The sequence below is a fragment of the Planococcus citri genome, chromosome 2 (genome assembly GCF_950023065.1).
Source record: "Planococcus citri chromosome 2, ihPlaCitr1.1, whole genome shotgun sequence".
Classification (NCBI taxonomy): domain Eukaryota; kingdom Metazoa; phylum Arthropoda; class Insecta; order Hemiptera; family Pseudococcidae; genus Planococcus; species Planococcus citri.
Window position 1 is genome coordinate 2,284,869 of NC_088678.1, and position 13,552 is coordinate 2,298,420.

The 13,552-nt window shown below is 34.8% G+C and overlaps 1 protein-coding gene across 2 annotated transcripts in view; it reads left to right on the forward strand.

Moving 5' to 3' along the window:
- Window positions 1-13,552, forward strand: part of LOC135833978 (acetylcholinesterase-like) — a 93,639-nt gene that overhangs the window by 15,398 nt on the left and 64,689 nt on the right. Inside the window, exon 2 of one of the 2 annotated variants that reach the window (XM_065347807.1) lies at window positions 861-956. The exons of the other annotated variant lie outside the window; for it this stretch is intronic. The gene's annotated coding sequence lies outside the window, so the exon portion shown is untranslated. The remainder of the gene's footprint in view (window positions 1-860; window positions 957-13,552) is intronic. 2 annotated transcript variants of the gene reach the window in all.

The following is a 13,552-nucleotide window of genomic DNA, read 5'->3' on the forward strand; positions in this document are numbered from 1 at the left end:
GGTATCTCGTATCCTACGATACGATAGGACGATGCTGTGGGTTAAAAAAAAAATCGACGTCCAACCGAACAAACAATCCGGGCTATGTTTTAGATAATTTGATCGAAATTTTAGAATGAATATTAAAATGCGATTAGGCTAAAGCCATAGAACACGTAGTGTAGATGGTAACTTTGATATAGTGGGATCACATTCGGGTTGGAGATACTCGTCGTACTTGTAGTAGTATAAATGCGAGGTTTTCACACCGAGGTAAACCATTTCTTGCTCGTTAAGCCGAACCCGAGTCATCAAAAACGATGGTTCAAAATGAGTAGGTGGTAGTGATACTCGTAGGCCTACTTTAGGTACAGTTTACGCCGCCGTAAGGACCACGAAAGACAGAGCGACGAAGTCCATGAGCCCATCGCCTCGCCGCTGCACTGTCTTCCAATGATATATTACGTTTTCCGTTTGACGAATCACGTTAGGTACCGATGTTGTTGTTGATATGATACAGCTTTTGAGCTTTCATAAACTTGGAGCCGTAGTCGCGTAGTCGACGATCAAGTTTTTTACGCGACGAAAACGCTAAAATCTGCAGCTCGGCGTTTTCAAATTCTCATTAAAACTGAGAGCGACCACCGACCGACGCTCCGTAGTCGACGGTTTTTCTGGCTAAGCACTTGAAATGTCTCGTTTTTTGCTGTACTTACGCCTTCGTCATCGTCCTATTTTAGGTAGGTACCGTAAAACTTGACGCACACTAGAGTCCTATACACATTTAACTTGTTATATTAACGCGCAATGAACCTGTATGATAATTTTCATTTCAACTTTTACTCGTATTTTTATTCCCGCTTTCTCTCTTTTTGTTACAGATACATCGATGAATTCGATAAAGAAGATTACAACTGCAATATCGAATGATTTTCGAAATCGAATTCGCAAAAGTTTCCATTGAAAAAGTACATATGGTGAGTGTAATTTGCTGATAAATTTGATCGGTATTATTAGGAAACTAAGTGTGGGCAACGAATGCGTGAAAATTCTCGTTTCACGTGGGTGTAGTTGGAATTATTTACCGAAACTACGAATACATTAAGAATAAATTGAAACATTTTCCCCGATAAGTGAATGAAACTCAATCCGAAACTTCAGTTTACGATACGAATGTTTGCTATATTTTGTGCCCGTGTATGTTCGTGGGATGCAAAAAAAAAGGAATAAAATTGGAGTAAAATAAACAAAATGAGAATCCTGGTATTCACAAACATTGGGATTTCAGAATGACCATTCTACCCTTAGGTATATCTATAGAGTATAGGTATTTACTTGTAATGGTTCAGCACGATGTACTAAATCGAGACAGAAGGTGACAAATTGTCTGTTTGTCGAGAAATTTACATAGGCTAGCGAAAAAATGTGTATTAGTAGAGATGATCGCTGAAAGAATGTAGGAAGATTTTGAACGAATTCAGTGCAGAGACCTTAATTGTGAGTTGAAACCGAACCAGAAAAAATTTTCCGGAGGGAAAATGTAGGTCCTCAAAGAGGGGATATTTTCGAAAAAATTGTGCCTTTTTTCTTTCTATCTCCCATCCAACATGTTTTTGGGGGAAAATGGTTCAGAATTGTAAAAGACAAATTTGAGATTTTGCGTTGACTAAGGCTATTGTCATCAAAATCCAAGACCACTTTTATGGTTCCTCCGGCTGAAAATGTGTAAACCGCGTATTTTTGAGTAGGTGGAAAGATATCAAGATCCTGACGAATGAGAAATATTTTTTCATTGTTTTGCAAAATTCAGAAATCTAGAAATAGCCAAAAACTTGGCAATGTTTTTCAGTTTTTTTTTTGAAATTAGCAATAATAACCAAAAAATTGGCACCATCACATTACAAAATATTCCCAAATATAATATCTTTCGATGTTTTGGCTTCATTAATGCGAAATATTTGAAAAGAAACTATTTTCGAAACCCGAATTATACCTCAAAATAAACAATTTGCAATATTTCAATCGCTCAATAGAACCCTAAAAGTGGTCCTAGGTTCTTATGGCAATGACTTCGGTCGATCCAAAAACTCAAATAACATCTTTTGGAACTGGTCTGTTTTTGTCAAAACCGTATTGATAAAGGATAGCGCGAATAACCTACAATTCTTTCAAAATATTCCCTCTTCGAGGACCTATATTCCCCCTTTAGTGGAACCTGCGAAGCTTAAGCTTTTTCTGTGTGACTTTCAACTCAAAATGAAGGTCTTCATAGAATTTGGTCAAAATACTCCAACATTTTCTTTTGTTTTTCAGGGTCCACCATTCAAGTACCTACTGATTAAAGTACCTAGGTATAGGTATGTACTTTGAGATAATCAGATGCATTTTTGTCACTTAGGGGGGGGGGGTTAATTCTCAAACGTTTTATTCCCCGTCCCATAAACATTCAAAAATAATTTATTTTCACCTTATCTGTTGGAAAATTCCTCTTTTTGTTTCAAAATTATCACCCAAACAAAAGTCCTGATTTTTTGCTTAAAGTTATGGTTCTGTTTTTGTTTTTTAAAACGTTATTGTGGCAACATCCAAACCCCATAATAATGATACCCTCTTGACATTACACAATTACCACCACAATTTAGCCATACTTTTTAAAAACGTCATTATAACGCTAAAATAACGTTATAATAACCCATCATAACGCTAAAATAACGTTATAATAACACTATCATAATATTGTGAAATATTGTCACCTCAAATTGAAAATAACGGTGGGTTAACGTTATTATAACGCGAGAATAACGTTATTATAACGGTTACAAAACGTTACTATAACGTTATTTTTTATTGAAATAAGGTAAAATGACGTGATCGCTAGTTTTCCCTTCCCCTGTCAGAAAATTTCAGTTTTTTGTCAAAATTGTCAGAGAGCATCAATTTTTAACGAGTTGACGAAAATATGTAATGTTTTTTTTTCAAAATTCTTAAGAAGTAGTTTTTTGACAAAATAGCCAAATGGTCGTAATTTTTTCCAAAATTGCTAAGAAATTTGTGCTTTTTCTGTCAGAATGTCCGAAAAGCATTACTTTTTCGTTGTCTGCCCAAAAAAGTCCTTTTTTTGTTTCAAAGTTTGCCAAACAAAAGTCCTGTTTTCTACTACATTGCTTAAGTAATGTTCTTGCACTTTTAGCCCCCCATCTGTTATTCAAGTAAGTAAATTGCGTACTTTGAACCCTTCGGCCACATTTGGCACTTCTGAACAGAAAACTAAAACTTGAAAAATTCGATGTAAAAAAAAATCCAATTTAACCTGCAGCAATGCAGCATAAATTCTGCTAAGGTATAATTATTCGTTCATTTTTTTCCACCCCAATATCTAATATTTTTTTTGACGTCTTGTATAAAGCACGAGATGAGTCCCTAATTCGTGCAGCAGGTGCCTATAGCTGCCTACTGCCAACCCTATACCTATTCGCAGCTACATATACTTTAAAATACTCTCAAACGAAGAGATGAAGACGAGAAAATAAATGCCAAAAAAAGAAATTACGTCAGTTGTTTTTCGGCAGGCTGTGCTTTTCTTCATCTCGCTTTTTCTTCCTGTCTGCGCTGTTTCTCATCTCTACATCTCTTTCAATCTTACTGTAGCTGACATTCACTACGATTTATTTTTTCTCAAGACGTCATAATATACTTGAAATGTCGAATGCATTCTTTCGTCATTCTTCATTCATAAACAACGAATAAGATAAATGGATCGAAATAAATTTTAATGGAAGAGGTACTTCCGGTTGAGATAGGTGTATCGGCCCTTGGCTCAGATTTTTGAAAATATTATCTACCATCGATATCTTTAGGGGACTAAAAAGAATATTAGAGCTGAAAAAAATTCACCCAGCCCTTCTCCCTTCTCCCCCATGTGAAAAAAACATGTTTTCAGACGAAAAATTCTTATTCTTTACTATTTTAACCAAAGATTTTGCAATCTCTGTGGTGTACAGGGGGTTGGGGGCCAATCCATGGAATTTTTCCAGATTTTTTTTGCACTGTTTTCCAGTCAAAACGCTCAAAAGGAAATTTTAAAATGCTATTGCTCCGAAACTACAAAAAGTGGTGCACGCTATATTTTTTTGCTCTCACCCTCCCTTTTTTTTAGGACGAACACAAAAAAATCAATTTATACCCGCTTAAATCACTTAAAATAAAAATAATATTAAACGTCCCAACGGCCAACTCTATCATAATTGATGTAGATACCTACTTTAGAGATAGAAAGATTATTATTTTATTTAAATGTGGTTTTACTTCGCCCACAACATTATCGCTTGAAACAAGTTACCAAGGACCCGCCTCCGTAAAAAAAGAACTCTTTGGCTTTTTCGGGATGAAAATTTAAAAAAAATAAAACGAGAAAATGAAGGCAGATTTGCAAACATTGGTTTCGTTTAAATCGAAAATCCGAGTTAAAAATAACTAGGTACACCCACGTAGGCAACACTTCAATTTCCAGCATTAAAAATACGAGTATCTCCAAAGTTAGCTTAATTTTACACTGTTTAATAAGCGTCATTCGATAAACGTCCTACGCATCTTCGGCGCGTAATTAAATTTACGAATACTTTAAGCTGTATACGCATTGAAAATACAAGCAGAAGCATTTTTCAAATTAACCAACGCGAATTGCACGCTTCGAAGAGTTTATATTTTTTAACTAAATAAAGTCACTCCTTCGACTTAGTTACTTTAGAATTTAACACACTCGGTACACAGAGTTGCCCACATAATGAAACTCTTTTCCTTCTTTTTTCAAACAACGGGGTCAAAATTTCATGATGCGGGGGTGGAGTAAAATATTATCGGTGTGTTAGAAAGTTGCCTCGAGAAAAAATTTGATCATGGTACCAGCCTACGCTTATGAGTTACGCCAGGTAGCCCTCTCCTCCTTGTACCCCCTTCCAAAATCTCAAAAAATAAGAAAAAAAATTTACGTTTCAACATTCGAATCCTCGGATAGCTTATGGTCGATTTTCGTACTATTTAATTGTTTTACACCCCTCCTTCATAGTTATGAAAAAGCAGAACTCGAGTTGAGCTCTCTGAAAAATTAAATTTTCGAGTTTTTACATTCTCTAATATTTGAATTTGGTGTACTTGAACTCCTAAAATTTCTAAAATAATTCGATATACTGAGTTATACAGACATATTCTTACACAGAAATTGAAAATGGGGGGGAAATGACCGACTTTGGATTATGTTTTTCAAATTTTTTTGTTTTCTTCAAGTTTGAAGGCCTATTTAGAAAATTCTTGAAAAAACTGAAAAAAATGAAAGCATTTGGGGAACAAATAAAATTTGACAAAAAATGAAGCTTTTAAGCAATTGTAAAAAACAGGACTTTTGTTCGGCAAACTTTGAAAAAAAAGATGACTTTTCGGGCAAGCAAGGCAAAAATCAATGCTTCTTGGACGTTTTGGCAAAAACAGCATGAATTTCTTGACAATGTTGGCAAAAATTATGACCATTTGACTATTACATTAAAAAACTACTCCCTGAAAATTTTGGGGAAAAAAAATTACAACTTTCCGTCAACTCGCTAAAAATTCAACATTCTCTGACAATTTTGAAAAAAAAACCAGGAATTTGTTGACAATTTTGGCAAAAAACCGTGTTTTTTTGTCAACCTGGGCAAAAACAGGACTGTTTCACAATTTTACCAATGAATGGGAACTTTTTGATAATTGTGCCAAAAATAGACACTTCTTGACAATTTTTGCCAAAATTGACCATTTTGACTTGGGCAAATTCGGCAAAAAAAAGAATCTTATAAGCAAGTTTAGCAAAAAAACACGACTTTTTTCCAAGAAGGAATTTTCCCCCGAAAAAGTATGTAGCAGTAACACCTTTATACTGCATTTTTTCTTACGTGGAAACCCTTTGAAGTTACACTTTCCAAATTGATTCCGAAACTAATCTAAATCGAAAAAAACACTCACGCATTCAGAGTAAGAAGAACGACTTTTCTTCAAATAAAAATCTCTTACGAACGAATTGATTCACTTTTTTAAAAGTATTATTTGCACAACAATTGATCTGTTTACGATCGAATCGAATCATTTGCGAACGATTAGCGATTAAATAAATTGATTGATTTCTTGGTGAATCGTTCGCAAACGGATCAATTAATTTATGACTGCCCGAGTTTTTGTGAAACTATTTTATAGGAATAGGAATTGATCTGTTTTCAAGCGAAGTGAATAAAATATCTATAATCGAATCGAATCATTTAAAACCGATTGGTGATTGAACAAACTGATTGATTTCTAGGTGAATCATTCGCGAACGAATTGATTCGCATAAGTGACTCGTTCGCTAACGAATCGATTCGCATAAGTGACTCGTTCGCGAACGAATCGATTCATTAACTCAATCTTTGGTGAATCATTCACGAACGAATTGATTCGCGTAAGTGACTCGTTCGCGAACGAATCGATTCATTAACTCAATCTTTGGTGAATCATTCACGAACGAATTGATTTTTTTTTGTGAATCATTCGCGAACGAATTGAATCATTTTTTGTGAATCATTCACCAACGAATTGGATCATTTTTGTGAATCATTCGCGAACGAGTTAATTCTCATAAGTGACTCGTTCGCGAACGAATCGATTCATTAACTCAATTTTTGGTAAATCATTCACGAACGAATTGAATCATTTGTTGTGAATCATTCGCGAACGAATTGAATCATTTTTGTGAATCATTCGCGAACGAATTGAATCATTTTTGTGACTCATTCGCGAACAAATTAAATCATTTTTGTGAACCATTCGCGAACGAGTTGATTCGCATAAGTGACTCGTTCGCGAACGAATCGATTCGTATTAGTGACTCGTTCGCGAACGAATCAATTCATTAACTCAATTTTTGGTGAATCATTCATGAACGAATTGAATCATTTTTTGTGAATCATTCGCGAACGAATTGATTTGCATAAGTGACTCGTTCGCGAATGAATTGATTCGCATAAGTGACTCGTTCGCGAACGAATCGATTCATTTACTCAATTTTTGGTGAATCGTTCACGAACGAATTTATTTTTTTTGTAAATCATTCGCGAACGAATTGAATCATTTTTTGTGAATCATTCGCGAACGAATTGAATCATTTTTGTGACTCATTCGCGAACAAATTAAATCATTTTTGTGAACCATTCGCGAACGAGTTGATTCGCATAAGTGACTCGTTCGCGAACGAATCGATTCGTATTAGTGACTCGTTCGCGAACGAATCAATTCATTAACTCAATTTTTGGTGAATCATTCATGAACGAATTGAATCATTTTTTGTGAATCATTCGCGAGCGAATTGATTTGCATAAGTGACTCGTTCGCGAATGAATTGATTCGCATAAGTGACTCGTTCGCGAACGAATCGATTCATTTACTCAATTTTTGGTGAATCGTTCACGAACGAATTTATTTTTTTTGTAAATCATTCGCGAACGAATTGAATCATTTTTTGTGAATCATTCGCGAACGAATTGAATCATTTTTTGTGAATCATTCGCGAACGAATTAAATCATTTTTGTGAATCATTCGCGAACGAATTAAATCATTTTTTGTGAATTATTCCCGAACGAATTGATTCGTTTAAGTGACTCATTCGCGAACGAATTGATTCATAAATTAAAGAGTTGATTGATTCGTTGGCGAACGATTATTTCAAAAATTTTGATATTTTTGAGAAAAAAAATGTACCTACCTAAAGATTGTGACTAAATACAAAATTGCTGTAATTAATTTCAATTTTTTTTATCAAATATGTCGAAATACTTTATCAGGCATTTTATCAGTAGAAAAAACGAATAAAATTTTTTTCTTACCTACAGATGTAGGTATGGTATGTACCTAGGTACTTACCTAGAAAAAAAATTTTAAAAAAATCGTTTTTTCAAGATAATTTTGGCATATTAAACAAAGCATTTTTTAGAACAACTGTAAAGCATCAATAACACTTTTTTGAACAAATTGAACTGTCTTCAATCTTTTGATTTTTTTTCAAGGGGGTGGGCTGTTAGCATGATTTTTTTGGACCTGGGTATAAAGACAAAAAAATGAGAAATTTCTTATCAAATCCGACAACTTCAGGTAATGGGGAGGCCCAAAAAAACGAAGTTTTAAAATCCTAATGTTGTGCACCTCGATTGCGAAGTGAGGGAAGCAAGGAGGATAGGACAATAGAACAATGACAAGTTTCTTAAATCATTAACAATACACCAGAAAAATAAATCAAGCGCATGATTTAATATTCCACTAAAAAGTACCATTTGTATGTATTTTATCGCATGAAAGGCGAAGTTGAAGTTGTAAAATTATAACGTTTGTACCTAAATCTAATGTACGCCGCGGTGACTTTTTCATCTGCAAGACTTAATCGTCAAAAGCGTTGTCATTGCTTCGAATCGAATCACGAGACATTTTCCATTCGATTGCGTGCAATTATTATACATACGTCGTCGTCGCAGGAGTCATTTTTTTATTATTCGTGGAATTTAACCGCGAGTACACAATTTGAAGGAATGCCAAGTATGTACATACGTATGTACAATGTAGGTACTTGAATATAGTCTACCTATCTGGAGACCGCCTTAGAGCATTTTCTTTGTTTCTGTTTTTTTCTTCTTTTTTAATTAACATCAACACGATAAACGGTACTAGATTTTTTATGCAATGTTTTTTTTTTGTTTTTTTTTCCTTCTCTAAAGGATTCGTATTAGGGTATCATATAAAAAGGGTAAATTTTCCTTCTTGCCGTGAAAAAGGCTTCACTGTCAAGTGGTGCTTTTTACTCAGGCATATGAAAACTTGCTAAACAGTTAACGTTAACAAGCTTTTTAAAACAGTATAACGTTGGTAGTTGTGGGGCTTGTACGATATATATGTATATTTTTTCGCAGCGTTTTCGAAACGTAAGGTAAACGTAGGTAGGTATTGCAAAAGCGAAAATTGCGTTCGGTGTAAAATTTTCATTTTCAAACAGGAGGCGCGAAAAGCTGCAGAAATTTACGGCGCTGGTTGTTTCCGCTTGCTACCCTCGTCTCGGCGTTTCGTATCAAAAATGAAACTTATTAAAGTGGGAAAAATTATTTTCTCTCCGTGTAATCCCAACGGATTGCTTTTTCTTTTCAATAAAATATTAAATTATATGAAAGTTTGCGAAAATATCATATACTTCCGGATTAGTGCAAAAAACTTTTCCAAGTTTATGTTATCCGAGTTGACTATAAGTTAGTCCGAAAACTGTCAGTGTTACCACCGCGTGTGTGCTCGTTCCCTGGTTCCCTGGATTCTGCTTTATCCGCAGCAGCCGATAATTTGATGACAAAATTTCATACACGATCGTAGATTAAAACTCCGGCTAAACTTTTATCCCACCTTTGGCCAGGAGGGGGCGAATTGAAATCCAATAAAATGAAATTGTATACCTCGGCCAAAACTCACTCGTTGGTAGGTTGCTACAAGTTTATCCTATAGGTATATTATCATGGTTATAACAAACCTTTTTGACCTGTGCTAAAATCCCAGAGCCTTTTTTCAACTAAAAAAAAAACGCCTCGACTCTTATAAATTTATTCAATGTTTTCGGCTGTTGTTTTTTTTCCTCCTACCTGACCTATTATAAATGAATGACAGAGTAGAAAGCAGAGAAGCCTACCCCGGGAGGGGTACACGTGAGGAGCGTATAGTTGAACGTTAACTAAGTTTTGGAAAATTTCAACTTGGCAAAATGAGAATAGTTTGCTCGTAACGTTAAACGACGTCGCACAGGGAAAATGGTCGATTAACGTCATCTGTTTGGAAATGTTCGTGATTACCTGAAACACCGCATATTTTCATCCAATTTAAACACACACAGCCAACTCGGCGCATAAACCATTCCAAAATACGAGATAAATATTTCAACTTGTTTTAACTCTGAAATTACATTAAAATGACACTGTTCACGGCGCATAGGCTTGATTAGTAAATTGCCAACTGACAAATTTGTCGTTGGTGATTTTAACGGCGCAAATAGACGAATATTTGCGCCATTTTAGTGGTACCGTACTTACGTTAGCTCTCTAGGTAGGTATACCTTTCTATACGACACGAGCTGTTGCAAAAGCATGTAGTATTTTCAACGTTTTGACGCAGCTTTTGGCTTAATTTGATCGTAGATAGGCTCGAATGGTTGGTTTTGCGTGTATTTTTGTCATATAGTTTGGCAGCATAGAGCAATTATCCAATAAGCGATGGCAGGTTTTCCCTCGAAGGGTAGGTAAATATTTTAAATTGTATGGTTTAGAGATTTGGATTTTTTTAATGAAAGTTGCAGTACCAGCAACATCGTAATTATGCACGTACATATAAATGATGTTATTTTCATTATTCTATGAAAAAAAATTCTTTTTTAATTTTATGAAATTTGTGTGCTAGGTTCAGGAGGCTCTTATCAAAAAAGTGAGTTGAAATTTGAAACCAGAGGCATTTAAATCTCATTAAACGATACATATCGTTCGGATTTTCCCAATTTTTTAAAATTGTGGGGCCTATCGTGCGTCTCAAGAGGTCTCTACTTACTCAAAAATGAAGTTCAAAATCCAAATTAGCTGTAAAGAAATCACAATAATACATATACTGAAACTTGCTTGTTATTTACCAGAAATCATACCTGTAATTTACCACTGCAATTTATGAAAAATAACCCGTTTAATTTGCTAATAATTCATCAAAAACTATGTACTTCAATTTACTGGAATTTATCTACTGTAATTTACTAGCAATGGACACTAAGTTTCTCAAAAATTATCTGAAAAAATCGGAAATTTTTCAAGCTACCTATTTTCTTATATTCGACTTTTTTGAAATTGGCAACAATGACCAAATGACCAAAAAATTAGCATCACTGTATTCCAAAATGTTCCCTTTGAAAAAAATCTTTTATCATGGAAAAAAATACTTTCTAAATGCGAATTATTAGTTTCAGCCAAAAATTGTAGATTTGAAAGGGTGCAATTTCTTCTAAAACAAATTTGATAGGGGCTAGTCCAAAAACAAACAAAATTTTTCAACACCTAACTTTCTTTTAGGAGCCATATTTTTCTGCTAGGGACATTTTAAGACGCTGAAAAATTTTCTGTGAGACCTTGAACTAATGAACTCACAATGAAGCTCTTCTCATGCTTGGTCATGGTCGGAGACCCCGCATAAGGATCTATTGCACCCCCCCCCTCGGCGATCCTCCGGGACATCTTTTTTCTTAAAGGGGGAGTCCTGAGGAACATCTCTAGCCCTTGTACTAAAAAAAAAGTGACCCCCACTAACAAAATGACGGCCATTTAGATTGGCAGGTCAACCGAAATCGCCGATTATGCGTTCCCACATAGGACTTACACGAAATTTTTCAAACCTTACTAAGACATATCGAAAGATCAGGCAAAAATTTATCACCTGTCAAAATTTCAAGTGCTGAAGTGCCTTTTTCGATTTTTGGTGAACTTTTAAAATTCAAATTCAGGCCAAAAATGAGGAAAAAAATCAAAATTTTACCAACTTGACCAAGAAAGCTGGAATTTGGGATATACCCTGTTTTCGACATGTCAAATCGATTGGAAACTGTTTCAAACTGTTTTGAGCAGTTCTGGAGCCTCCAGCAGATTTTTGAAACTAGAAATTTCCACAAAATTTCATCAAATGGAGTTAGAAAGCCGAAATTCATTCTGCAAACTAATTTCAATACGCTACGAAGTCGACTTCTGGCGGATTTCAAGTCGTTTTGGAACCTCCAGCGACTTTTTGAAAGGTTGTATGGCGTTTTTTAGACAATTGAAATTTCCAAAAAGTAGCTGGAAGCTTGAAAACCATTTGAAACTACCATGCAGTCGACTTCATATCGCACCTCGGGAGTAATAAGGTCACATTTCAAAAAAAAATCATTTTGATGTTTTTGCTTTTTTGGGGTTTGTACGACCCTCTTCAACCAAAAATTACACTTTGAGTTGGGTACATTATCTAGATCTTGTAAAAAACGCAAATGGCCTAACTCAAAATCTCAACAACATTGCAAGTTGTTTGGAGTTATATGGGCACATCTCAAAAAACTCCACCTTTTTTGAGCAAATTTCGTACATACAAAGTGTTAACAAATAGTTTTGATTGTTTTGAATGTTTGTCAGTTAGAAATAGTCACAAGGAGTGCATTTTTTATTGGTTTATACCAAATGGAAAAAATTTTTTAAATTGATCACTTTTCAGAAAAATGAATTTGCACGTATCATGAAATTTTAGTTTTTTGAGAAAAACTCAAAAACTAAGCACTCTAGAAAAAAACTAAGGTCATTATGTCGATTGGAAATTTAATTCTCTACAACTTTGTTGCTAAGAAATTTTTTTTGGACGCTTCCTTTCGCCTCCACATCAGCTTTAATGAAAGGTTCTAACTCAAAATGTTTTCCGAACATTGAAATATTTCCTCTTTAACATTTTATTTTTCAAAGTGTTCTTATACTAAATGAAGGTAGGATACCAGATCTTTAAAATGAGGTGCTATTCATTCCTCACAATTAATTATAAGTTGATAAAAATAATGAATCAAGTTTTTAAAAAAAAGAAAATCACTCTCTTGTAAAATTTCACTTTTTTGAAATGTGACTTTATTACTCCCGAGGTGCGATATATCGTATTCAAATTAGTTTGCGAAGTAGATTTCAGCTTAATACTCCATTTGATAAAATGTTGTGGCAATTTCAAGTTTCAAAAATCTGATGGAGACTCCAGTCATTTTCAAAAGCTCGCTGGAGGCTCTAAAATGACTTGAACTCACCTGAAGTCGCCGTCGGAGGGCGTTAAAATTGGAGTGCAGAGTAAATTTCGGCTTTCCATCTCCGTTTGATGAAATTTTGAGGAAATTTCAAGTTTCAAAAATCTATTGGAGGCTCCAGTAATTTTCAAAAAGTCGCTGGAGGCTCCAAAACGACTTAAAATCAACCTGCAGTTGACTTTGTAGCGTATTGAAATTAGTTTGCAAAATGAATTTCAGGTTTCCAACTCCATTTGATGAAATTTTGTGAGAATTTCGAGTTTCAAAAATCTGCTGGAGGCTCCAGAACTGCTCAAAACGATTTGAAACAGTTTCCAATCGATTTGGCATGTCGAAAATAGGGGATATCCTATATGTATTACAGCTTTCTTGGTCAATTTGGTAAAATTTTGTTTTTTCCCCTCAATTTTGACCTCCTTAGTTAAATTTGATTTAAAAATCGAAAAAGGCACTTTAGCACTTAAAATTTTGACAGGTGATAAATTTTTGCCTGATCTTTCGATATACCTTAGTACGGTTTAAAATATGTTGTGCAAGTCTTATGTTGGAACGCAAAATCGGCGATTTCGGCTGACCTGTCAATCAACATGGCCGCCATTTTGTAAGTTGGTCCACTTTTTTTGGTACAAGGGCTAGAAATGTTCCGTAGGACTCCCCCTGTGGGCTCCTCGACTATCATGATCCCTCCCCCTGCATTTTTTTGCAATATCCGG